General features: G+C 41.6%; 1 long non-coding RNA gene across 1 annotated transcript; it reads right to left on the minus strand.

Annotated features, from left to right (window-relative positions):
• Positions 1–1,502: 1,502 nt before the first annotated feature.
• LOC110722370 lies at positions 1,503–3,230 on the minus strand. The gene is made up of 3 exons (XR_002511576.1): positions 2,965–3,230; positions 2,266–2,340; positions 1,503–1,676 (listed from the first exon to the last, which is right to left on the minus strand). It is a non-coding gene; the product is annotated as an uncharacterized LOC110722370 (long non-coding RNA).
• Between the last annotated feature and the right edge of the window lie 23,610 nt (positions 3,231–26,840).

Here is a 26,840-nt window from a genome sequence, read left to right on the forward strand (position 1 = left end):
TGTATAAAGAGCGGCCCCCACTAAAGCTGCACCTATTTAGACACGTGCCCCCAGTCTTGAGTCGCGTGTTTTCATCTTGTGGACAAAACTGCTGAGAGAGTCGCCGATTTTCTTCTCTCTCACTGGATTTGGACATCGAGTATTTATTTTGGCAACGTATGTCAATCTTTTATTCAAGCATTAGGCTCCGAATGCCGAAGCACCCCTATTTTATCATCTTTTTACTTTGTTAAGATCATGGACTAGAGTTCCAATGACAAATTGAGGGACTTTAGACCGCTGATGACATATTTAGAGGGTATCATCCCCTTCTAATATTTTTAAACCCGGTACCTTCTCATAACATGACATCACCCAGGACAGCCTTTACTTGTAAAGTGTTATATACTTGCAAAGGATCAACCTAGACTCTATAGCGCGCTAAGTTTAAATTATTTTAAACTTAGTAGCTACTTTTCTTGAACATTTAGCGAATCGAGGATAGTTTCGACATTCTCAATACTACTAAAAGCTTCCTTATCTTTAAGGAACTTCGCAGAATGAGTCTCGGATTTATTTCCTTGAGTACTTTGATCATCGTCTACTATAGACTCAATAAAAGTGTGGGCTAATTGTAGACATCTACTTTTGACCTCCTGTCTTGACAGGAAGTGCGACGATGGTACAAAAACCCGTTCTTCATGCTAGATCAAATTTGAAGTGTTTATGGACTCCAAAATGCATTATGAAGTAAGTTAGAACCTGTATTTGAGAACAAATTACCTTAGAGCCTAATCTGATTACTAATTACGGCTTAAACGTGTTCATACATGTTTAATCTTGATTAATAATAGACCTAAATGCATTAAATGCAATGATTAGATCTAATGGATCTTACATTGTTGAAAACCGAGCCAATCAAAATAATAAACCACATAATATCCATTTATGGACTATACAGATGGATAGCCCTTTTAAAGACCTTTCCAACGGTATATTATAATCTCAATTCCGAGTTAAAATGAAGATGTTATCAACAAAATACTAAACCAGGCCTTAAAACCGACACCCTTACACTCAAACAACCATATCTTTTGATCTATAATAGATTTAAACCTAATTCTAAAGGCATTGGAAATTAGACATTGTGATCTTTCCAATGATATCTTATTTTCCTTAATCCGAATTTTCAATCAAAAGTTGTGGAAGTTTTAAAAATGCAATTTCGTATAAGGCAAACCGCACTGCTCGACTTTGAGAGTTGCGCGCGCCACATGACACCACATGACGCCGCATGACTCCAACGCGACACTAAGAGTTGTGCGTGCCACACGACGTCGCGAATCTAAAACCCTAAACCTAGAGTCTGTAACGCCCCAACCTCTAATTAAGTTAGTAAGAGAATCATAGCAGCGGAATTAACCTAATTCAGTCGAGACGTCACTGTCATAACTCCCTCTGGAGTGTTACAAGGCAACAATCATACTTAATTAACGAAATTTATTTATAAAATATAGAAATCTATTTATTACAAACATTATTCTTATCTCTATAATAGCATATTCTATCATAACATAAACTTACTAAAGTAGTTTAGTCTTACTATTCAAATTAAACAACTTAAAACTGTAAACTACTAAGTGGTAACTGAAAAAAAAATCCTCGCCACTACTCGTCTCCATCATTCCCAACAGTACCTAAAACATATAAACATAAAAGCGATGAGCCGAAAACTCAGTAACGTACTACTCCTCCAGTAGTGTAACATCATTTCAATTCATTTTAGTTAACAAAAAAGGGAGAATGGAATATTATAAAACATTTAATAAAATTCATATAATCATGTATAACTTTTTAATTAACATGCTAATCGCTGGAAAGTATGACATGGCGGAACGTCTTCCACGATGGGCAGGTGCCCATAACATAAAGCAGATGCTTAGCATAATGCCCCATGGGTACATGCATGACCGAAAAGTAACCTGTAAACTTATACTGCCCATACGGACTAGGTCTTTCACTATTATTTATCATGTTATGTAACTTTTACATAGATCATTCATAGGTTCATAACATACTTTCGTGAGATCCAAAGATCAATAAAACATCTTATATTCATAAGATCATTCATATAAAATCATATGACTGGAATACATCAATAAACACGTTTATCATCCCGCAAGTCATTAACAATATATCCCGAGATATAAATAACTTTCAAAAGTGACATCATGCTTTTATCAACACATTTCGAAGGGAATTGCGGGTACTAGCAATAACCGTTACCTCAATTTATAGCCTGATAACCTTCCTGTATGCTTTTAATTTATTGTTCTTACTGAGCTCCGAGGTCCGATTCCACTTTTTATGTAACAAGAATTTAAATTATCGTATTAGTAGGGAAAAATGATGAATATTCTAAATACTTGATTTATTTAAAGCTTCTGTAAAATAAACTAGCAAGGATTCATATACACTACGGAGTAATACTACTATTCATATTAGTAGGAGATACATTATTATAAGTCTTTAGTGTTAAAGATACTGAACTTATTTTAGTATCAAAACTCAACCTTATAGAAAGTTAGTAATATGAGGTACAATACGTGACTATCAAATTCCTAGGCTATATGATATTTAGAAAAGCAAGTACATACTAAAAAATTAAGGAGGGTTTAAGATAGTTTCAGTAACTCAACATACTACAAAATTAAGAGTAAAACAAAATGCTCCCAAAATAAGTTCAGTAGCATTTTAAATCTCATTGGTTTCACCTCTTTCACGTGAAAACTGAGCACTACTACTCATTACTCAGTGCTTTATCTATTTAGCTAATGAACATAAGAATTATTTCTCCTTAATAGTAAGGCTCATCATCAAAATTTATATACATAATCGTTCTCAAAGGAAGTAAGAGTTTGTATCTCAAATAAAAGATAAACTTATTATACTCAAAATTATATTGGGGAAGAGTAAAATACTCACTTTGACTTGCACGAATGGAGTAGCGGGTTTCCTTAAGAACAAGCTATAAATGGAGGAGGAAAAAGATGGGCGTGAACTGGGAGGTTGCGTGAGCTGGGTCGGTGTGTGAGGGAGGTGACAATAGCAGTCTAGAGCAGGGGAAGGGTACAGCGGTGGTGGTGTTTCTTACGGGTGATATTTACTTGCTACTATAAACTTGTAAGAGAAGGAAGAAAAAGATCAAGATTGCTATATTAATTTGATAAACATGAACATTAAACTCACATAACTTTAGACAAGATGATAAGTGAAACCATTGAACATCCAATGGGAAAGAAGCAAATTTTAACTTTGCTCATTTTCCATTCTTAACGGTGAAGGAAGCAAGAAGCAAGTTAGGAGGTGGCTTTTGTCTTCTTATTGGATAGGCAAGGGTATTTTACCAATTCATAGTATCGGGTAAAATTACAGATATTGATATTAACTTTAGATATTTGACGAAACACAAAAATATAATTTGACCCGAGCTAAATTTTAAAAATAAATTACTTTATTTCGTAAAATTAGTTTCCCAAAATAATACATTGTTAGAGTAATACTCATATTAAGACTAATACATTTATACTTGGTAAAATAAAGATTAAATTTAATTAAGCTTATAAAATTATATTTAGAGTATAACAAATCGAGTATTAAAATATCGGGTATTACAAATTCCTATGCCTATAAATAGGGGTCTTCGCTTAGACCTAAACAACAAAAAATATTCAGAAATTTAGCCCTAGAATTCTAAAAACCCTAATCTCTCAAATTCTATTAATATCATACTACTTTTCGCCTCTCTTCCCAACTACTCTTTAACCGTAATCCATCCTTTTGAAGTCCTTGGAAGTACAAAGGATATAGAAGGTCCATAAACATCTAAAACGGACATTTAGTAAGCAAAGAAGAACGGTTAGTTTCCTAAGCATTTAGATAAATTACTTTTCTTTTCTCATTTAAATAACTTTAATTGATTAATTAGTGTTGTGTGCTCACTTTAAATTAACTTTAATTAATCAATTTCACATAGTATTCTTGTGTTAATTAAAGACTAGAATTGAATAATTAATTTTTGTTTTATCATTTAAGTCAAGGCGAATCTTATTTTATTTCTTTTTTTTTAACGAATTTGAGTTAAATAAGAATAACGACATTCGTTGCAATGTAGACTTTTTGTGATTAATGCTTGTAAATAAAATCGACTCACTTAGTTTTAGGTATCATGTTGCATATATTGTTTGGTGATGAAATTGTGAAAAAGGAAGAGCTAGTAGAGGTTGCGCACTAGGGCTAAGATAGTGATTCCCCCCTAAAGGAAACGTTATTCTAGTACCCTCACTCCTGAACTCATTTCTAGTACAAGTAGACCAATTTAGGCATGGGTAAACTTATGATTCGTGATAAATATTCCTTGAACTCTAATTGGGAGAAAAGCACGAACGAGGTTTATGAGTTTTCCTAAAACTCATTGGCAACTCTCCTTTAGTTTCTTACAAAAAGCATAATGATATAATCAATTCTAATTCAAGGTCTCCCAAACAGTCAGGAATTCAAATCCTAACACACCTTCAAAAGTGTAAAGTCCTAGGCTTTTAAAGGGCCATGGGCATAGAGGAAGTGGGATCCCCATCGACGGGCTACCCTCCTCACAATAATCAAAATATAATGAAGAGTATCATTGATAAAAAGTAAAAACCATAAAAACTAACCCTTTGTGTTTACTTATTTCTTGCACATATGTCCATAAATACAAACCAAGGTCTAAAAAGACTTTCCTTAATTAATTTGATTAATTGATATAAATCCATAAAGTCGAAATATGCTCGACCTAGAAGACTTAAGGGTTAAACCTTCAAAAGAATAACTGAAAACAGATCATCGTAATGCTTCGGTACTGGCGTATTACTTCGAATTTGTAGTGCAGAACGATGGAATCCAACGCGTCGCGATAGAGTTTTCATTTCGCGTTGAACCCATCTCCTGCGATAGTTCAAGTGTTATGCGTTGGTTCTGTATTTTCTTTCCGAGTCTTCGCATTGAGTCCCCTATCACGATTAACTAGCTTAATGTACATACATGGTCTTTACCTGGTCTTGTTTAAGTCCAACCATATGTCTAGTCCCATGGTCACCACACGAGTCTTGAACATATCACTTTCAATCATGAGTCTTTGCACACACTTTGCATATGTCTTTTTTCACACCATGACCATGTCTTAGGTCCATGCATGAGTCATCTTTTCTATCATTTGAGTTGAGGGTCCTTCCCATTCCCGAAAATTTCCATATCCTTCAACAAATACACCATTTCCCTTTACATCACTTTCCATACATTACACACCTCACACTTTCCTTCTTAAACACTTTCCACATTCACATACTTTCCTCTTTCATGCTTTCCCCAATATACCATTCACCTCATATGCTATGCTCTTTCTCCATCTATGCATGTTGAATCGAGTTCGAGTCATGTGATTGATAATAAGCGTCCATGGCTTCCCCTTTCTACAACCTTTGGTCAAGGAAACACAAAGAACGATGCAAGCTTATTACCAAGATTTCATGCTTTCTTCTTCTTTTATCAAACCTTTCCCCAATAAGTCTAGCATAGGCACCCTCCATTTTTTTCCTAGATTTACTTCATGAATTTGATTTTTCCCTTTCCATTTTAATAAAATGAGCATTTTATTTCCTTGCATATGATAATTGCATTGCATTTCATTTAAAAAAAAATCCACGCCGATCTAAACACAAGGTATACCAATGATTTGAGGCACCCCTTGTAGCCACATCATATCACCTTCACCCTTTCGAATATACAATCTCTTTAGATAAACCACTTTGAGCCTCGTCTAATGATTGGCCTTTCGTTTTTCAACCCACATCTACCTAACCTTGGGATGGGATGGTGTGCAACTTATGCAATTTTCAAAGCCAAGTACAAAAGCTTGAGTGATTTTTACCAAAGTCCCAAAATTTTTAAAGTTAAAAAAACAATAAAAGTGTGCAAAAGGGAAAGTGTTCCAATGTCTTTGATATGAACATGTCTTAGATTGCATCTCTTATCGAGTGCTTGGCACCGTGCCTGAGAAACATGAATGCCAAGTGAGTGATAGACCGCATGATCGGGATTGCCCACACTTATCCAAAGAAAGTTCAAATACGAATCTCAAATGCAAAAACAAAAAAAAAGAGAGTTCAAAAGTGAGAAATCTCAAGCATACAAATACCAAGATTCAAATGCAAGGTTCCACACCTTGGGGCCTTATCTAATTGGGTCTTGATCCTTTATCCTGTCTTCGTCAACCTTTAGCCTAACCGCATTACAACCCCTGAAAGACCTCATTGAGGTGTACACACACTTGTGCGAGATTCGACTAGAGCTACGTTCGGCCTGATTCCTAACGGATACGTAGGCAACCTCACATTGGGGTACGGCCGTAATAATTATTCATCACGTTCATTCACATTCATGCATGATCATATCAGGGATCTCCAATGCTCATCCCTATCCATTTAGTGCTAGACTTGGGGGCTTGATCCCTACTTCATTAGTCTACCCAGCCTAAGAGTCACCGCCATCGTTTGGCTCTTCTTAAAATATTTTCACACCCTTAGCCTTTGCAGCCTAACCTTAGTGTCACTCTCACACACATCACAAATACATAGCCAAATACTTCTTCCCTTAGGAACCCTTTGTCATGAAATCCTGATACAACTCTAAGCACGCCTTGTTATCTTAGAATCACTCATTATCATAATCATCATTGCATCACAAAGTATGAAGTACTTAGCCTCCGCGCCTAAGTTACCCAAACACATTCATTGTCGAGTCATCAATTGAGATAGCCGAGGATGTTACAATCCTTGCACCATGAGATACAACATCAACGCATATACTTGATTAAAATCACTCAACATGCACCATCGCTTGATTCATTCATTTCATCTTGAGGAAGTTCAAAAACTTCATTTTTCACCAACACTTCACCTTCATTCATTTTCACGTCTTTCTTTTCGGGGAAAGTCGGTACCCTTCACAAAAATGACGGAAATTTTTTGCTTTTTCTGCATTTTCGAGTCGCACGAACACAATCACCACACAATGCACACCGCATCGTAGGATATGTCATATCATCACATCAAGTTGAGTCTTTACACACAAGTCATGCACATTAAGTCATGTCGTGTCACCACATCGAGTTGAGTATGCACAAACGTGTCAAAACTTTCGAGTCTATCTGAGTACATCGAGTCACACAATGAGTCAAGTACACCAAGCCTTGAGTCAACCTCAAGCTAACTAGGTTTCAAGGTCCTTTGGCAAAATTTGACTTATTGCAAGGTTTAGATACATCATTCTAATTGGCAATTTTTTCCAAGATTGGATTGTCACCTCAACTGGCATGTTTCCAAGAGTGGATTGTCACACCGCACCTTCTTTATTTGGCAACTTTTTCCAAAAATGGGTTGTCACAGATCATTTCCCTTGACAATTTTCTCATGATTAGATTGTCATACATTTGTCAAATCCTTGACAATTTTTTCGAGATTGGATTGTCATTTTCTTTGGCAATTTTCCAAGATTGGATTGTCATTCACTGAGTTCTCTATGGTAAAATTCCCAAAGAGGATTGTCATGGGTCATTATTCAATATTTCGGCAAAGGTTCCCTGACGTGGATGTCATTCATTTTCTGTGGTGGAAAATTTTCCCAAAGCGGATTGTTGTTTGGCTTGTTCGACAAATGTTCCAAGACGCAGATTTCCTATTGTGGCAATGTTCTCCTAAAAGGGATTGTCACATGGCATTGACAAATTTTCCAAAGTAGATTGTCTTTCGAGAGTTATGTTCCAAGGCGTGGATTTTCGATCGTAACAATATTACCTACGGCGGGTTGTGACGCAGCGTTGGTAACTTATCCTAAGTTGGACTTTGGCAATTTTTCAAAGATGCGGATTGTCGTTTCATTGTGGCAACATTTCCTATGATGGATTGTAACGTGGCATTAACAACTTTCCCTGAATCGGATTGTCGCTCATCATTCAAGATTTATGTTGCCAACTGCTACTGGATTGTCATCACCCCTAGATACGCGTTTCTCTCCCTTAACTCCTTTATTTGTAGAACTGACGCTTTCTGCAGGTACCGGCGTTAAAAAGAATGATTTAAGATCGCAGAACGTTCTGAATCATTCTGCGTCCCTATTGATCGACTTTGAATTTTGTTTATGAAACTTACGTTTCTCCAAACTCAGTCAAAGTGGGGGCTTCTGTAGACACCTGATTGTGTCTCCCCAAAAACCAAACCTAGTCATGAGTACCTTTCACGTCTTTGATTAACGATTTTGGTAAAGAGTTGAAGAGTCTCGTAAAGTTCCCTTAAGCCTTGACCATGACCCTAACCTTTCCTAAAAAGTTTTAATCCAAAATCATTCATTTCGTGCCTTTAAGCCCAAAATCATTCATTTCATGTCCTTAAAATCATTCATTTTGTGTCCAACTCATAAAAAACAACCAAACCAGATTATTTTAGTCCATAATCCTAGTCCAATTATTACTTATTTGGATGGGACATGAAAAGATATTTCCAACGATATATTATAAGCCCTAATCCGACCTAAAACGAGTAAGTTATGGCCAAAATACTAAACCAAGCCCAAAGCGAGCATAGGTCCACCTTACCTACGACCTAATGATCATATGAGGGTCCAAATACCGTATTTCCAATCCTAAACCAATTAAGATTCAATAGGAGCTTCTAGAAGTCTCTAGAAGGTTCTAATTTATCCTTTCCGAAAAGATAAAGATCAAAGAATTTGATATTGAATAAAACTTCTCCTTTTTGGTAATCCTAATTCCATTCAAAATAGAAGATTTACGGATATTTCGTTAACCCAATTCTATTGGAAATCAAACTCCGTACGGCTATTTATCTTTAGAAAATCATCGCAAGACTATAGTCCAATTGCGCCATGAAAATCCCATCGCGCCGCAATGGACTCTGTCGCGTCGCGATACAAGCTGTTCTATTTCGATTTGAATTCTGATCTTTTCTGATTGCTTCGACTCTTTTTTTTCCTTATAAATAGAGGTCGTTTTCTCCGTTTTCAAATCAGCTAGAACCATAAATCATAAGCTACCATTAGCTAGCTCCAATCATCATCAATCCTTCATATTCTTAGCCTAAACACATCTTTGATACATCTAAATCATCCACAATACCTCCTTCGCGAGATTCAAATACTCCAAACTGTTTCGGGGTTTTCTATGTTCCTCGGGAGAGTTACGTCACTAAGTCTAGATTTCGAGCGCCTGTACCTCCAAAATAACGGAGACTTCGGGTGGTGGGAGCTCCACCTCCGACAATCAAGTTAGAACCGGCCGAAGAATGTAAAAAGGTGCGGAAAGTAAAGTGAGATCTTCTCGGATCCCGAGTTCAGGTGTTTTTTTCTAATGTGAGAGAATTGATTATGTTACAATCATTGAATGTGTTTTTCAAAGTGGGGTAAATCTCCCTATTTATAGAGTCATTGGGATTTGTTCCGTCCTAGGTTACGGAAACCAAGGACAGATGGGATGCGCCGTTTTTTAGCAGTTTAGGGAATAGGGCCCTAAAGGCCGGCTTTTTCCCGTGCTGATTTGAAGTGCCACGTGTCAACTGGTGAGTGGCCTTTATTGAACATGTCTTGGGGTGACATGTGTCCCAATCTGATTGGGCCACGTGACATGGGTATTTTTACCTAAATCATTTGCCCCTCACAAGGGTGACGTGGCGTGCCGCGTGGCGCCTATGACACATGTCACTTTGGACTGGGTGAACGGTTTTTAACTATTCACCTTCTGGGGAAATTACAAGGATGCCTTTATTTTTTATCCCTCTATAAATAGGGTCTTACCCCCCCCCCCCCCCCTTCCCCCTCATCTTTGACCTTTTTGAAAAAGTCTAGAAAGAGAAAGAGAGAAGATTTTAGAGAGGGAGATTGATAACCGTCTGCATTTGCCTTCACAAAATTTCCGTCTGCTTTTTCCGTTTGACACAGCCGGTCACCGCTTGAGAATTCTTTGTTCCAGCAATCAACAAGGTAACCGTCTCTCCTTTTCCGAGCTCTTTCAAGCTTTTTACCGTTTGTATATATTGCATTGAATAATGGATTCACCCACAACACACATGGCACAGTCTAGGACAGTAGTCAGCTGGTCTCCTAATAAGGCTAAGTCTAGGACTGGGAGTGCCGTCTATGGGTGTTTGGACCACCCTTGCTCTTCCCCGAATCCGACCGTCTCTGTGCATGTGCACGACAATATGGCTCGGACAATGCGGACGGCACTTGACCTAGATTATAGGTCAGACGGCTCAGTTGAGGCGCTGGCTGATAGAGAATATGACTATGCTCCGGGTGTACCCAGCACTCCGAGTGACGACATTTTGGAAGCTTCTGATCAAGGAGACGGCGATGAGATCGTCCGACGACCCGACTTAGAGGAGTCGAGCTCACTTCAGGCGTATGCCGACAGTGAGGAGGGTGAGGCGTCCCAGTGGTCGTCTATGAACAACCTAACGGAGGCGCATATGTTTGCTAGTGATAGAATCACCCTAGAAGCGAGCTTTCCCGCCTTTGTAGATAAATGCCCAATAGGGGATAAGTGGGAAATAATTGTGCCACCTGCTGAGGCGACAGTCGTCTAGGAGGACGATATTGAACATGCCGACAATTATTTTGGCTGCTATGAGGCGGCATTCAAAGCCGGCCTCCGTTTCCCCCTTCATGACGCAAGCAAAGCCATCTTAAGGGGCTATGAGATTGGCGTATGAAAACTCAAACCCAATTCCTGGGTGAACATCCTTTTCTATATCGCCGTCTGCGAGATTCAGAACTTAACGCCCAGCTGGGAGGCGTTTGCACGCATGCACTAATTAAGTCGTGCCCTAGGCGGCTGGAGGGCGTGGTACACTTTGACCACGCATCTGGAGTACATGATGACGCAGGATAAATCGTCTAAGTGCGGCAAATGGAAGAGAAAGTTCTACTTGGTTTCCTCCCCATCTAGACGTCAAAACCATCTCCTCCACTAGTATAATAAGAAACCGGCTCTCTTGGGAAAAAAGTACACCCTTCCGCATATCCCTGAGGAGGCTTGGTCACATATAATAGAGCTGGAGTTTTTCAAGACAACCACCATGCCTCTGGAAGACGGCACTGAAATAATTGTACCCAAGAATTGGGTACCCCATACGAATTGGTCCAAAGATAAGGCTTTCCTCTCCGCCTGTGATCTTAGTACCATGTTTGAGAGACGTACGTTGACCATCTAACCGGCACTTTGATGCCGCCTCTAGGGTTTTATGATTTGTTTTGTATCTAACCAACCAGTTCCCTTTTGCAGAAAAAGCTCTAAAAATGGTGGACTCTCCAAGGACGCATGCCGGGTCAACAGCCCAGATCCGGAAGGATCAACTTGAGAAGAAAAGGGCCCAGCTGGCGGCCAAGAATGAAAGGGTAAGCTCCGGTTGTATCCTTTAACTTGTAAACGTTTATTGTCATCAGACGACTTTTAACCGGCTGTAACCCTTGTGTTCCACTTTCAGAGTGGAACCAAAACATTTCTCGATACATCTCCAAGATGCTCAAACGGAAGGCTGATGAACCTTCCAAGACTCCATCCAAATTAAGGAAAGCGTAGCCTACCCAGACGACATCATATCTGCCGCCTGTATAGGACCGACCCTAACTTCTGTAGGCAAAATCCTAAAGGATCTTTGTCTAAGCACTGAGCCAGTTGGCAAAGAGTCGACGTCCCCAAGACGCCGAAGGGGGTGGGGAGACCCCTCAATCGGAACCTCAAGGTGACTAACTTCTTTGATCTCCCATGGCCGCTTGGGCACATGCGAGTCAAATCTCAGGTTACCCAATAGGGGGATTCATCTAGCAGCCGGCACAATACAGGTGCCGCTTATGCTGCTATCTTACCACATCCTTATATTGGTGCAGATGCCTCTCCAAGGTGGCCGGACCTCCAGCATTACTCTAGGCGGATGCTGAGGTGCCTCACCCGGTAAGAGAAGGACTTGATTCCTGGGGTGCATCATGTCAACATGGACCGCATCTCCGACTTGCTAGCTAAGGTAACTTAGCTTTTTTAGTGTTTTTTTTTTTGGTATGTTAGCTGAATTATCATTTTGCCGGCTGAGTTTTGCAGGCAATGCTGAGAGTGGACGGGCTCAAAGCCCCATGTAAAAGGAATCAGGAGGAGGTAAGAGACGCCATTAAATGGGCGACTCTAAATGATATTAAAACTAAAGCCAAAAAGATAAAACAGGAGGAGCTGGTTAAGGAGCTCACGGCTGCTATGGAGACGGCCAATAATAGGGCGTCTGACCTTGAGCTTGAGCTTAAAAGTGCCTAGTCATATCTCAAGGCACTGCAGGGGGTCGACAAAGAAAATACCCAACTTCGGGCAGATGTCGGCCGACTCAAGGGTGAGATAGTCCAGATGCAGATTGATCATAAGGTTGAGCTGGCGAATGAGCAAGAGCGACTGGTGGATGAGAATGAACGGGATTGCAAAGCACGCATGAAATAGCGTGGAATCTCAACCTAAGGTACAAGTATGCCACTAAGGTATATGATGCCCAGTCCCTCGGTCTGAAGGCGCTGGCTCCGTTTAATAAATGGACCAGTATCGAGTCGTCTGATGAGGAGCAAGAGGATGAGGAGCTCAATGAGCATGAGGAAGACCCAGTGCCGGTTGACATTGGCCAAGGTCAACCAAGGCAACCTGAAGGCGAGCTCCCCTCCGACCAAGACCAGTCGGTGGCTCCACCTCAGCAAAAGCAAAATTAAGCCTCTTTGGCCCTAAGCCGTCTTTGTTTCCAACCTGCGAGCTGAGTATTTAAATGTATATCCAACAATATTTTTATTTTTCCAGATACGAATCCAGTATGACAGTTTTTCTCTCCCGGTCTTTTATGCCGGGAGCTTTTAATGGAATAGCCGAATGAGTCGGTTTTGACCAATTCTTTGCAAAAAAACAAAAATTACTTTTTGCTATATGTATATGCTTGCAACTTTAGCCAACTTGTTTGCACACATCACATAAAGAATCGGCTGTCTCTTGCCCCTGGACGGCTGTGTGGTTGGTTTCAAGGTAGATTGATTGACCGGGGGACCCTAAACACTTTAGAAAGTATGAAGGGTTCCTTGGTTAATCAATCACTACCGTGATTGCCCTAAACCAAGTACGTAGCCGTTCATCATACAGGTAGATTAAAATTGAACACCCAAACGTTTCCGTTTTGCCGTTTGGGACTGTTTTCCAAAAATATACTCAAGCGTCCTTTAACCCAATTGGGAGGACTTTTTGTGTTACGCAATTAGCATGAGATTTTAATCTAAGTTGGAATGACGGCTGATTACCGACTAGTGTCAATGAGACATGCAGTTTTGTTTATGCCGTTTAGGTTCCATTTTAGATTATTTAGGTTAATCTGCTGTGAATTAGTCGTTATTGGGTTAATTAGTCTTTGCCGCTTGTGTTTGAGCTTATACAGCAATGTGCCACCCGGATGGGAGATGCTCTCTACGAAGAATTCACCCGGATGGGCGTCGCAGGATGTCTTGCTCTTGTTGGAACAGACGGGTAAACATTAAGTAACAAATGGCCATTGGCTATATCAAGTCGTTTTAAACGAGCAAAGTTTAACTGCTAAGTTTTGAACTTACACTAGTAGAAAAACTTAAATGAGCACCGCCAAATGCGCACCGATTTATAAAAATCGGTGCGAAAAAAAAATAAGTGGGATTGAGGGAAAGAGTTTTCGCACCGGTTCTAACCAAACCGGTGCGAAATCTATTGTTAAATAAAAAATAAAAAATAAACCCGGTTAATCTTCTTTCTTTCTCTTTCATTTCCTCGATATTTCCTCCTCTCTCATCTGCCTCTCTCTCCTCTCTCTCTCCTCCATTGAAGCGTACTCAAAATTCTCCATTGAAGGGGCTTCTGAGCTTTCTCTCAACACTTTCCTCAAACTCCTACTCTCTCCTTCGATCTCCTTCTCCATAACCGCCACTTTCCCTTTCCTTTCTTTTCTCTTTCGATCTCCTTCTCCTTCTCTGTCCGAAATCGGCTTAAATCGAACATGGTAGTATTCTCTACTCCTTCAATGTTCCTTAACATCTCCTGGTTCGTTTCTCTTTCTTTAATTTTTATGATAATTTTTGCTGGGTTTTGTAATTAAGGTTTCTAATTTGACTCTGAGTCTGCGAAATTGTTTTGGGGATGATATTGTAGAATGCTGAGAATAATCTTCATGGTGGGGGTTGTGAATGCATGTCCTTGTGGATTGGGGAGTTGTTTGGTTCTTACTGCTAATACGGAGCGTAATCACGGTCGGAAGTTCTTTCGTTGCCCTAAAATCGTCAGGTTTGTGAGTTTAAATCTAATTAGGGATTTTGATTTTGGAATTGGAGTTGTTGTTCTATGTTATTTTGTGATTTGTGTTTTTATCAAGTTTTATTTGATGTGAAATTGGGGTTTTGGTAGTGAGAATTGATTTGTTTAAGACTATTTACAAGTTATTTCATTTGATCATTTTTGGTTTTTGGATGTGAATTACAATAGACCACTTTCAAAATTTAGTAAGTTTAATTCCGTATTTGAGTTGATGTATTGGTTGCTTGGATGAATCAGTGTGTTAATAATAAGACTAATAATTCTTAAAATGTGGATGGTGAAAGCATTGAATTGTTTGCTAATGAAGAAAGAAGATGTTTTAATGCTAGTGGTTGTTACTCGGACCTTTATCTTTAGCTAGCTCATTATGTGATTGTTTGTATTGCTTATATATGTGATAACTTTGGCAGCAATTTATTCTGTGTTTTTAGAGAAGAAAAACCGGATTTTAAAGCTGTACTTATGATTGATTGAATAAATGCCAACTTGATGTGATTCACGGCATAGCCAACAAGCATGTTAAGAGCTTGCAGCTTTTATATGGTCATGCATTTGACAGGTAAAGTCAACTATGAATTTGCTATTGCTACAAGGTCCTGTATGTCTGTATGGTCCAAACTCTAGGGAAAGAAGAGACTCTAAGACTAACTTATGTAACTAGGATTTTTTTTGAGAAATTTGGGCATTGGTTGTTTTGCTAGCTGCAAATCTCTTTGGAAGATTGGTTTACATCTATCTTGTCTTGATTATGAGGAATTGTCTTGATTACTATGCATAATTATGTGGAATATAGTCCATATATTGTCTTTGTAGTAGGGAGCTTTCTTTTTCTTGTACGCTACAGAGTATCGGTTCCCTTCTTAACCCTTTTATAGACTTTCTGATGCAAACTTGTCTTCTGCTTGAAAAATTCCTTTTTTTTTTTATAAAAACAGATTGGGTTATCTTTCTTATAAATTCCAAGTTCTTCAAGAAGGCAACAATTTTTGAAGTAAATTTGATTTTGCAAATGTTATCTTTGCCTATATGCTGTTTACTAAATGATTTTGCCTTTGTGTGGGCATATGTTCCTATCTTCTGCTTCTCATTTTAATTTGCCTCTTTCTCTGAATTATTTATAAAATTGATGAATTATTTAATTTTCCTTTGTGTGGGCATATGTGCCTATCTTCTGCTTCTCATTTCGTAATTTGCACCGGTTTAAACCGGTGCGAAAAAATTGATTTCGCACCGGTTTATTAGGAACCGGTGCAAAAAGTATTTTCCCCAATCCTGCCCATTTCTTTTCCCACCGGTTTTCAAGAACCGGTGCGAAAAGTGCACTGCGTAATTCATTTTTTCTACTAGTGATATTGGTTTATTAGTCGAGCCATATGACTTGTCAACTTGGCTTGGGTAGGCGGTTGAAGATATCCACCATTTCATGAACTATGAATTTATGAATAGATGCATTAGGTTTGTTTTGTTTTTATTCTTTTATTTTTTTTATGATTTAGTATTATAGGAATTCCTAAACTTTTGTTGTTGCCTTGTCATCATTACTCAAGGTGCTTCCTGGATTTGAGGCTTTTTCTATCTGTGCGACAGTGTCTAGTGACTAGCTACTGGAGTAGTGGAGTCTCAATGCAGAACGTTGTGTTTTTGTCTAATCTACGGACAATACTAAATATGTTCACTTCCTTTTCCAGGTATAGTGTAATGTCTTTGAGGGTGCTAAAGGAGAAGTTTCTTTGACTTCTGCAGGAGGGTTGAGAGAGCTTCCTGGTGGAAGAATTGAGAATGCGGCTTTGGTATGCTTTTCCAATTATATCTTCTGTAATCTCTACTCTTCATTTCTCTTTTTGAAGTCATTTTTTATGCCTCCATTTTAGGGTTTTGTAGTTGATTGATGTGCAATTAATTGATCAGCGCACCTGTATGGATAGTATACTTGAGCCCTAGTTTAGCAATAATGTCTGAATATGCTGCTGAGCCTACTTTACGGAGCTTGTGTATTTATTTATCACAAAAATTGAAAGTTGATTGGTTATTTCACCATCTCTTGAAATTTAATGTTGAAATTCAAAATGACACTTGTTGAATAGTTTTATGCTCTTCCTGTTGTCCGTTTATGCCTTAAGCTGGTTAACAAATGAACACTGGAATAAACTAGCAATAAGGCATTATTAAGTGGGAGATAAAAACAGCAGCCAGAACACCTTGCAACATACTGCATGCAACAGAACAGGCAGGCAGAAGCAGAGACAAGCTAGCAGCATGCAGCACAGAAACCAGCAGCCTGAACCAGCACACACCAGCTAGAGCCAAAGCAGCCAAAAACAGAAAGCAGTAGCCAGCAACAGCTAAACACACCCTGCAAACAGAAACCAGCAACCAGACACAAAGCAAGCAACACAACCAACAGAAAATAGCAGCTTAAACAGCAACAAAACACCAGCAGCCTAAACCAGAAGCTGCACAGCCACCTGACTTAAATTAAAAGGTATTTCCTTGTGCCCATTGAGCACCTACAAGCAACTCTAAACTTATAACTGGATTAATGTTGGAATTTTCAAGTGTTAGTTTAGATTGTAACATTGGTATGCTTAGGGTGTAACTCTGGTTTTAAGTTGGCAACACATGCTGATTTTATGTCAGAAAAAGCCAAAACTAAAGATGTTGAAGTGCTGGTTAATTGTAATATTACAGCCTTTTTAAATGAAAATATGAAACTTTATATATATTAGTGTTTCTATATCAATTTAAGTGAAAAAAATGCAAATTTTTTTTTTAAAATTTTTTGGGGCATTTTTGGCACCGATTTTGAAACAGAACCGGTGCTAAAAGTTTTTTTTTATTTTTTTGGGCCATTTTTCGCACCAGTTCACAGCAAGAACTAGTGCGAAATCTTTTGGTTTTTGGCATCCCTCAAATAAGGATCGGTTCAAAACCGGTGCTAAATGAGGGTTTAGAACCGATGCCCATTTGTATTTTTCACCTAGTGTTAGCTTATATTTTTAAATTTAGCCGTCTGTATTGCCCCTGAGCAATAATAGGCATCTTAATGGTGCAAGAACAGAAGTGAGTTATTTTATCTAAATGAAATATTAGCGGCCAATCGGTTGATATAGTACAGGCGGTAATCTCTAGCTATTCAGTAGGGTCGTTTGTTTTCTAAGTTTATATAGCAATGTACCACCCAGATGGAAGATGCTCTCTGCGACAAATTCAGTCGGATAGGCGTCGCCGGATGTCTACTCATGTTGGAGCAGACAATGGGTTTTAATAAGGCCGTATGCACATTGAACAAACGGTATTCCCATTGGGAGATATATATAGTTGAAGCAATATAGCTGAAAATAAAAAGCAACCTTTTCATTGATGAGCTTTTTATTTACAAATATTTTACAAGTCTTAAAAGTAGTACATCTTTAGATTGTTTACATTCCAAGTTCTGGCTAGCTGCCTGCCGTCTGGAGTTTCCAGGTGGTAGGTGCTGCCTCTCACTTCTTCATAGATCCAGTAAGGGCCTTCCCAATTGGGAGTCAACTTTTCTTGCTCATTGGCCATACTGGTTGCCTCCATTTTTCGTAACACAAAGTCCCTTACTTTCAAGGGCTGCTTGTGTACTCTTTTGTTGTAGGCTCTTGTCATTCTCAGACGATGAATCTCATGACGCAAGGCGGTATTGCCCCTGCGCTCAGGAGTGTGTCCAATGCTAGCCGCATGGCCTCCCAGTTTGCCTCTTCGTCATACAGCATGACTTGAAGAGTCGGCTCGTAATGTTCAATGGGCAAGACGGTTTCTACGCCGTATGCCATGAGAAATGGGGTTTCACCGGTTGCCCCTTTTTATGTTGTTCTGATGGCCCAAAGGACATGAGGCAATTCATCCGCCCATAGACCGCCAGCTCTTTCAATTTTCTTTTTAATGCCGTTTGAGATTAGGTTGTTGAAGGCTTCAACCTGGCCGTTTGCTTGGGGACGGCCGACTGATGCAAAGTAATGAGAGATCCCTTGGTCTCCCAACCAATTCGTGAGGATAGTTGTCTCAAACTGAGGGCCATTATCAAAGACCATAGACATAGGTACCCCAAACCAGGTGATGATATTCTTCCAGATGAAGGAGATGACATCCTTTATTTTAATGCCTTTGACCGCCTCTGCTTCTACCCACTTGGTGAAGTAATCAACAGCGATTAGAATATAACGCTGTCCACCTGGTGCAAGCGTTTATGGACCCAAAATGTCCATGCCTTATTTGGCGAACAGTATTGGGCTATGGGTGGCCATTATATCAGTGGCCGGACGATGTATGATTCTGCCGAATCTTTGACATTGGTCACACTTCTTCACCATTTCCATGGCGTCCGCCTCAAGAGTGGGCCAGAAGTAGCCTTGCTGCCTGGCCCTTTCTGCTAGAAACATGCCGCCTATGAGGGAAGCACAAAAGCCCGAGTGCAGATCCTCCAGAATCTCTTGCCCCCTTTCTGGGGTGATGCATTTCAAAAGAGGTTGCAAAAAACCCTTCTTGAAAAGCTCTCCATTATGAATCTCAAAGTTGGTCGCACGTTTTTTCATTGCAGCCATTTCAGGATATGTATCCGGCAAAGCGCCGTCTATCAGATAGGAACAGATGCCATCCATTCAGGTTAAACTCCGGTCTAGTATTCCAATGGGATCTTCTTCAATACTTTTCTTTTTCATTACTTCCCAAAAGACCGACCGAGGTGTATCAAAGGTTGCGGATGATGCCGGCTTAGAAAGAGCATTCGCCTGATTGTTCTCTGACCTGGGCACCTAACCTAGATGAAATCCATCAAATGTCCCAGCCTCTTCTTTCTGCAAATATTTGATCATGGCCGCATGGGTGGCCTCATAGTCACCATGGTACTAGCTCACGACCAATTGTGAATCGGAGCAAGCGTCAATTTTTCTTGCCCCTGCCGCCTTGCACATGCGGATACCGGCTAGCAGGGCTTCATATTCCGCCTCGTTATTTGAGACTTGAAACTTGAATCGTAGTGCATATTCATACTTGTCCCCTTCAAGGGACTGACATATAACCCCTGCACCACAGCCGTTCATAGTAGAGCTCCCATCTACATACACTTTCCGAACCTGGTCAAGATTCTTCGGCTCAACCAGCCTTGTCATTTCGACAATGAAGTCGGCAAATGCCTGACCCTTCACTGCCTTCCTTGATTCGAAAGAGATTTCAAGACTTTGCATCTCAATAGCCCACTTAAGCATCCTACCGGATGACTCCAAGGTTGTCATTGGCCGCTTGAGGGGTTGGTCTGTGTAGACCGCAACCGGATGTGCCAAGAAGTAGGGCTTCAACTTCGTTCTTAACTGCCATGAAAAGAGCCAGGCATCGAAGAATATGGCTCATGAAATAGACCGGGAGCTGGATGTCGTCTCTCTCAGCAAGGAGAACGGCACTGAGAGCATGGTCTGAGACGGCTAAGTACATGTAAAGCGCCTCCTTTGGCAAAGGGCTAACAAGCCTCGGCAAAGAGTGCAAGTGTTCTTTCAATTTCTAGAAGGTCGCCTCAGCATCATCCCCCCATTCAAACTTAGTCTTCTTTTTGATAGCTTGGAAAAAATAGAGGCACTTGTCACCTGACCGGCTGAGGAATCTCCCCGATGCCGCTAGACAACTTATTAGCTTCTCAACCTCTTTGACAGTGCGGGGTGACATCATGTCAACGAGCGCCTGTATCTTCTCTAGGTTCGCCTCTATTCCCCTTAGATCAATTAAAAATATGGGAAACTTCCCAGACTCAACACCAAAGACACACTTCTTGGGATTGAGCATGACTTTGTGCCGCCTGAGTGTGGTGAAGGTTTCTCGGAGGTCAGCAAGATGATATGTCTGTAGCTTGGATTTGACGATCATGTCATCAATGTACGCCTCTACATTCCTCCCAATTTGATTAATGAAGAATGTATTAATCATTCGTTGGAAAGTAGCAGGCGCATTTTTCAAGCCAAACGGCATCATTGTATAGCAGAATAACCCCTGATCAGTGACGAATGTCTTCTTCTCTGGATCTTTTTTCCACAGGGGTATCTGGTGAAAGCCTGAATAGGTGTCCATAAATCTCATCAAAGCATGTCTGGCTGTAGAGTCGACTAGACTATAGATATTTGGAAGTGGATAACTATCCTTCGGACATGCCTTGTTCAAATTAGTGTAATCAATACACATGCGCCAGGTACCATTCGGCTTCTTTACAAGCATAACATTCGCAACCCAATCTGGGAAGTGACACTGCCAAATGAACTCGGCGTCTAACAGCTTTTTCACTTCGGCGGTTGCCGCTTGACTTCTCTCCTCGCCGTAGTTTATTTTCTTTTGCGTAATCGGCTTCTTTTTGGGATCCACGTCAAACTTGTGCACAGCTAGATCCGAGCTGATGCCTAGCATCTCTTCCACTTCAAAGGCAAAGATGTCTTTGAATTCCTTCAACCAATTGTGTAAGTCTACACCCAACTTCGCCAAAGCAACCATCCCCACCTTAACAGTACGATCCGGACGTGTGTCGTCCAAAGCAATATCAATGTGTTCACCAGTCGGGTAGGGACGAAGTTCATCCGACCGTTCCCTGGTCAGTGATTGCTATTGCTTTTCCTTCTTCAAGGCCACCAGCTGGTCGACCTTTCTCTTCCTGCCGGCTGCTGTTGGAGCAGGCTCAGATTCCTTGACAGCATCAAGCTCTATTGGCTCCTTACCTTGGCCGGTTGCGGCCACCGTGGGCTTGACGTCTGAGAGGTAGCACTCTCTAGCCGTTTTCTGATCCCCATTTAGGGAGCCAACAAACCCATCATCCTTCTCAAATTTCAACAGCATGAGCGATGGAATAATGACGGCCTTGGATTCGTTTAGAGTCGAACGACCCAATATCAGATTATAGGCAATCAGCTCCTCTAAGACCAAGAACCGGACTACCATGTGGCGTCCCTCTCCTTTCTCCCCTAGCCGGATGGGTAGGTTAATCCGTCTGACTGGGTGCACAACTCCACCCCTAAAACCAACCAAGGGGTGAAAAACCTTGTGCATGCTGCCGGGCTTGTACTTCAGCTTTGACAAGCACTTGTAGCTGATGATGTAAGACGAGCTTCCGGTGTCAATGAGGATCTGGCTGACCTTCTGGTTGGCCACTTTGCACTCAATGACAATGGGTTATCATGCGGTCGGCGGACCTTGCCCCTGTCCTTTTTAGTGACAATGACCTCAGGGAAGGTGTCAGTAGACGCTTGGCCCTCATTAACTGAACTAATGTCTAGCCGTCTGACATGGTCCTTGGTGCCCCTGATGGTTGGGCCCCCTCCAGCAAAGCCGCCTGCTATTGTGTAGATCGGCTCTTTGTCAGTGTCTAAACTACTAGCAGGTTGGGCATCCTTTTTGGATGATTGCCTGGGGTTTGTCTTCAGGGTTACCTTAGACTTCAGGATGTAAGACTTTAACACCCCCTTATTAGCCAGACGGTCTAACAGCCGCTTGAGACTATAGCAGTCGTTGGTGCCGTGGCCAATATCCTCATGGAAATGGCAGTACTTGTTTTTGTTCCGGCTTTTGGCGGAACCTTTTATAGTAGCGGGCTTCTCTATGGTCACCCAGTCCTTTATCTCCATGAGGATGGAGTAGAAGTCTTTGTTACACTCGTACTTTGGGACGTACGGTTTAAACTCTTTCTTTTTCTTCTGGGATGGCTAATCAGAGTCGTCAACTGCCCAGATCTCTTTTCTCTTCTTACTCTCTTCAGCTTTCTTAGCCGGCTGAGCTTGTCGACTCTCTTTTTTGTCAGACTTCTTGGAGTCCGACTACTTTCTAATGAAGCAGAGCTCGGTCGCCTGTATATAGGCTTCCGCTTCCATCAGCGCTTCTTGGAGGGTGGCAACCCTTTTTTTGACGAGGTCGATCTTAAAAGTCGACCCGTCCTTCAGACCCTTGAAGAAGTTTGTATAAGCCACATCGTAAGACAGCCCTTGAATCTGGATTCTCACCAGATTGAACCGCCTGACGTATGACCGCAGCCCTTCTCTATCCCCCTGCTGCTTTGCACCCAAGTCAAACCTTGTTTTCTTGGCAGGGATATTCATAGAGAAATTAGAAGCAAACAAGAACGCAAGCGTCTTGAAGCTATTGATGCAGTCGACTAGAAAGTTGCCGAACCATTGTTGGGCAATGCCCTTCAATGTAGCCGGGAAGCATCGGCACCAGGTGGCGTCATCCAACCCCTGCAAGTACATGTGGTTGGTGTAGGCCATGAGGTGATCTTTGAGTTGGTGGTACCATCATAAGTACCCACCATGACATTCTTAACCTTGGTCAGCTGTGCCGCCTCGGTTATTTCCTTGGAGAATGTAGAAGGTTGTTCCCCAAGTTTTAGCAGACGAAGCTGCCAGTCCAAAGGTTGGACGTTTTGTGTCACCTGACCCCTAAAGAGGGACGGTTGCATGTAAGGTTGTCTATACGGCATGTATGGCTGCTGAGGCACATACGAGGCCAAATGGATCATCTGAGGGCCAGTGTGGACAGACTGACTGACTCTCTCGTACAGATTAAGAATACCTCATTGAGGTATTCTAGAAGCTGTCTAGCTAACTCAACGTTGAAGCCGACTCAGACAGTTGCTGGTTTCTTTTCTGATCAATTAGGAACCGGGAATCAAAGTATGTCTTCTTTGAGCCATCCGGCTGGACATGTTGGATGGCCTTCCTCTTCCCTACCTTAGGGAATCGGATCTTGGAAATATCAATCAAGGGCCGCTTCCCCTCTTTTGATTTAGGATGCGAAGTGGGCTGTCGGTCCTTGACTGGCTTGTTCTTCTCAGAGAGAGAAGGCTTCTTGGCCAACTGACCCCTGTTGGAGCAAGTCGTTCTCTTGTTCATCAAGTCCTTTATCTCCCCTTTGAAACTTGTCATGAATTTCATGAGTTCGACTTGAGTGACTAGGGTTGTGCCTTCCGCCACCTGGTGTTATCCAGACGGTTGTCCGGATGATTTACATGGATCAGCTTGATCATCGCCCCGTTCCCTTCTTTCTTTAGGACGGGTACGTCTGGTTCTGAGTGACCCATCAGCGGCCACATACGTTTCGACTTCAAAGTCGTCATCACTGTCATGGTCCAAATAGACCTCAGCTTCGGCCGTAGGCTGTTACTCATTAGGAGGCGATACAGACTGTTGTGAAGCCATCTTAGAGGTACTCTCCCCATAAACGGCGCCAAATGTTTTGGAGTTTTCTGTGTCCCTCGGGAGAGTTGCGTCACTAATTTTGGATTCCGGGCGCCTGTACCTGCAAAACAACAAAGACTCCGGGTGGTGGGAGGTCTGCCTCCGACGATCAAGTAAGAACCGGCCAAAAAATGTAAAAAGGTGCGGAAAGTAAAGTGAGATCTTCTCGGATTCCGAGATTAGGTGTTTTTCTCTGATGAGAGAGAATTGATTATGTTGCAATCATTGAATGTGTCTTTCAAAGTGGGGTAAATCTCTCTATTTATAGGATATTGGGATTTGTGGCCCCGTCCTAGGTTACGGAAACCTAGGACTGATGGGCTGCGCCGTTTTTTGGCAGTCTAGGGAATTGGGCCCTGAAGGTTGTGTTTTTCCCTTGCTGATTCGGAGTGCCACGTGTAAACTGGTGAGTGGCCTTTATTAGACCTGCCCTTGGGTGATACGTGTCCCATTCTGATTGGGCCACGTGACATGGGTATTTTTACCCTAATCACAAACCATACTCGACGTTGCCTTCGACCTCGACGTGAATGGTTGATAGTTTTGAGGGTTTGGTCCCAAATCTATATTTCAATTCATATTTGATTTATTTACTTTATTGGTTAACTTTCTTGAAGTTTACTAATATGTGTATTGTTTTGATAGCAAGAAGGTAGAGGCATCAAAATAAGTTATTCAATTACTTAATTATTCTTTTGATTTTAGAGTAGAAATCATATTTAGAATGTTATTTTGATTTCTAGTATCATGTTTAGAATGTTGATTTTAATTGCTAGTATCATGTAAGGATAACGCTTTGATTTTATTATTAGTAACATGCTAGGATTTGTTATTAATCTGTTTAGTATCATGCCTGGTGTTTAGGGTAAAACTACCTAGTTCGCATGGACCAATCGTGTGCTGACACGTGTCAGCATCAGAGGGGTTATGAGAGAACCAATCCTCTGGCGACACGTGGCACCCCAACCCATGGAAGAGGAACTGATCCCCATACACTATAAATAGAGGAAAATCCTCATTTATTGCATATTCATAAATATACACACTAAACCCGAGCAGTATTAATTGTGGAATTCTCTCGGAATCCGAGAGAAAACCTTTACATTCCGCACTTTTATACATCCGGATACGTTCTAACTTGATCGTCGGAGGCGGAACTCCACCCAATTGGAGTTTTCCGTGGTTTTGCAGGTACAGATGGTCGACGCACATTCTTGGAATCGTAACTCTCCCGAGGGACTCCAAAAGCCCCAAAACATTTGCCGCCGTTTGTGGGTGGAGTACTTCTAAGATGGCTTCACAGCAGTCTGTACTGCTTGCTGCAATGAAAAGTCCCATCAAAAGCCGCGACAAGAGCAAGTACTGCCATTTCCATGAGGATATAGGCCATGACACCAATGGTTCCTATAGCCTCCGGCAGTTACTAGATCGTTTGGCTGGCGAGGGGGCTTTGAAGTCCTATATACTGAAGTCCAAGGGTAACCCTAGAACAAACAGTGGTCAGCCGCCCAAGAAGCCTAACAACCTTGCTATAAGCTCTTACAATAATGAAGACCAAATCTTTACTATAGCAAGCGGTTTCGCGGGAGGGGGTCCTACCATCCGGGGCACCAAGGACAACCTCAGAAAGCTGGAGGTCAACTCAATGGATGAGGGCCAGGCATCGAAAGACACCTTCCTTTAGGTCATCATCTCTGAGAAGGATCGAGGCAAGGTCATGCGACCTCATGATGACCCCATAGTCATCGAATACAAGGTTGTTGCCAACCAGCGAATGGGCCAGATCCTCATTGATACAGAGAGCTCGTCTGACCTTATCAGCTATCAGTGCTTGGCGAAGCTCAAGTACAAGCCTAGCAGCATACACAAAGTCTCTCACCCCTTAGTTGGTTTTGGGGGAGGAGTAGTGCATCCGGTGAGGAGGATTGACCTAACCATCCGGCTAGGATAAAACAGGGAGGGACGGCACATGGTCGTCAAATTCTTGGTGGTTGAGGAATTGATCGCCTACAATCTGATTTTGGGGCGTCCAACCCTCAACGAGTCCAAGGCAGTCATCATCCCATCCCTCATGCTGCTAAAAATTGAGAGGGATGATGGGACGGTGGGTTCCCTGAATGGATATAAGAAGATGGCAAGGGAGTGCTGTCTCTCAGACGTCAAGCCTACTGTGGCCGCAGCCGACCAAGGCGAGGAACCCATTGACCTTGATGACTTCAAGGAAGCCGCGCCTGCTCCCAAAGCAGCCGGCAAAAAGAGAAAGGCGGACCACTTGGTGGCCGTCAAAAAAGAAAAGCAATAGCAATCACTGATCGGGGAATGGTCAGATGATCTCCGTCCCCAGCCGGCTGGTGAGAATATTGAAATTGTTCTTCACGACAACCGTCAGGAACGAACCGTTAAGGTGGGAACGGTTGCTTTTGCCAAGTTGGGTGCAGATTTGCACCAACTGCTGAAAGAATTCAAAGACATTTTTACCTTTGAAGTGGAAGAGATGCCAAGCGTCAACCTGGATCATGCTATCTACAAACTCGCCGTGGATCCAAAAAAGAAGCCGGTAAGGCAAAAGAAGAGAAATCACGGCGAGGAAAAATCTCAGGCGGCTACCGCCGAGGTCAAGAAGCTGATGGATGCCGGGTTCATTCAGCAATGTTACTACCCGGATTATGTAGCAAACGTTGTCCTCATTAAGAAGTCGAATGGTACCTGGCGGATGTGTGTTGATTACAAAGATCTGAACAAGGCATGTCCGAAGGATAGCTATCCACTTCCAAAGATCGACAGTCTAGTCGACTCCACAACTGGTCATGCCTTGATGAGCTTCATGGACTCCTATTCAGGCTTCCATCAGATACCCTTGTGGAAAAAAGATCAAGAGAAGACGACATTCGTCACTGATCAAGGGTTATTCCGTTACACAGTGATGTCGTTTGGGCTGAAGAATGTGCCTGCTACCTTCCAACGAATGATTAATACAGTTTTCATTAATTAAATTGGGAGGAATGTGGAGGCGTACATTGATGACATGATAGTCAAATCTAAGCTACAAACGAATCACCTTGCTGACCTCCGAGAAACCTTCACCACCCTCAGGCGGCATAAGGTTATGCTTAATCCCAAAAAGTCTTTGGTGTTGCGTCTTGGAAGTTCCTCGAAATTTTTATTGATCAAAGGGGGAT

This window comes from Chenopodium quinoa, unplaced genomic scaffold (genome assembly GCF_001683475.1).
Source record: "Chenopodium quinoa cultivar QQ74 unplaced genomic scaffold, ASM168347v1, whole genome shotgun sequence".
In the NCBI taxonomy this organism is placed as follows: Eukaryota; Viridiplantae; Streptophyta; class Magnoliopsida; order Caryophyllales; family Amaranthaceae; genus Chenopodium; species Chenopodium quinoa.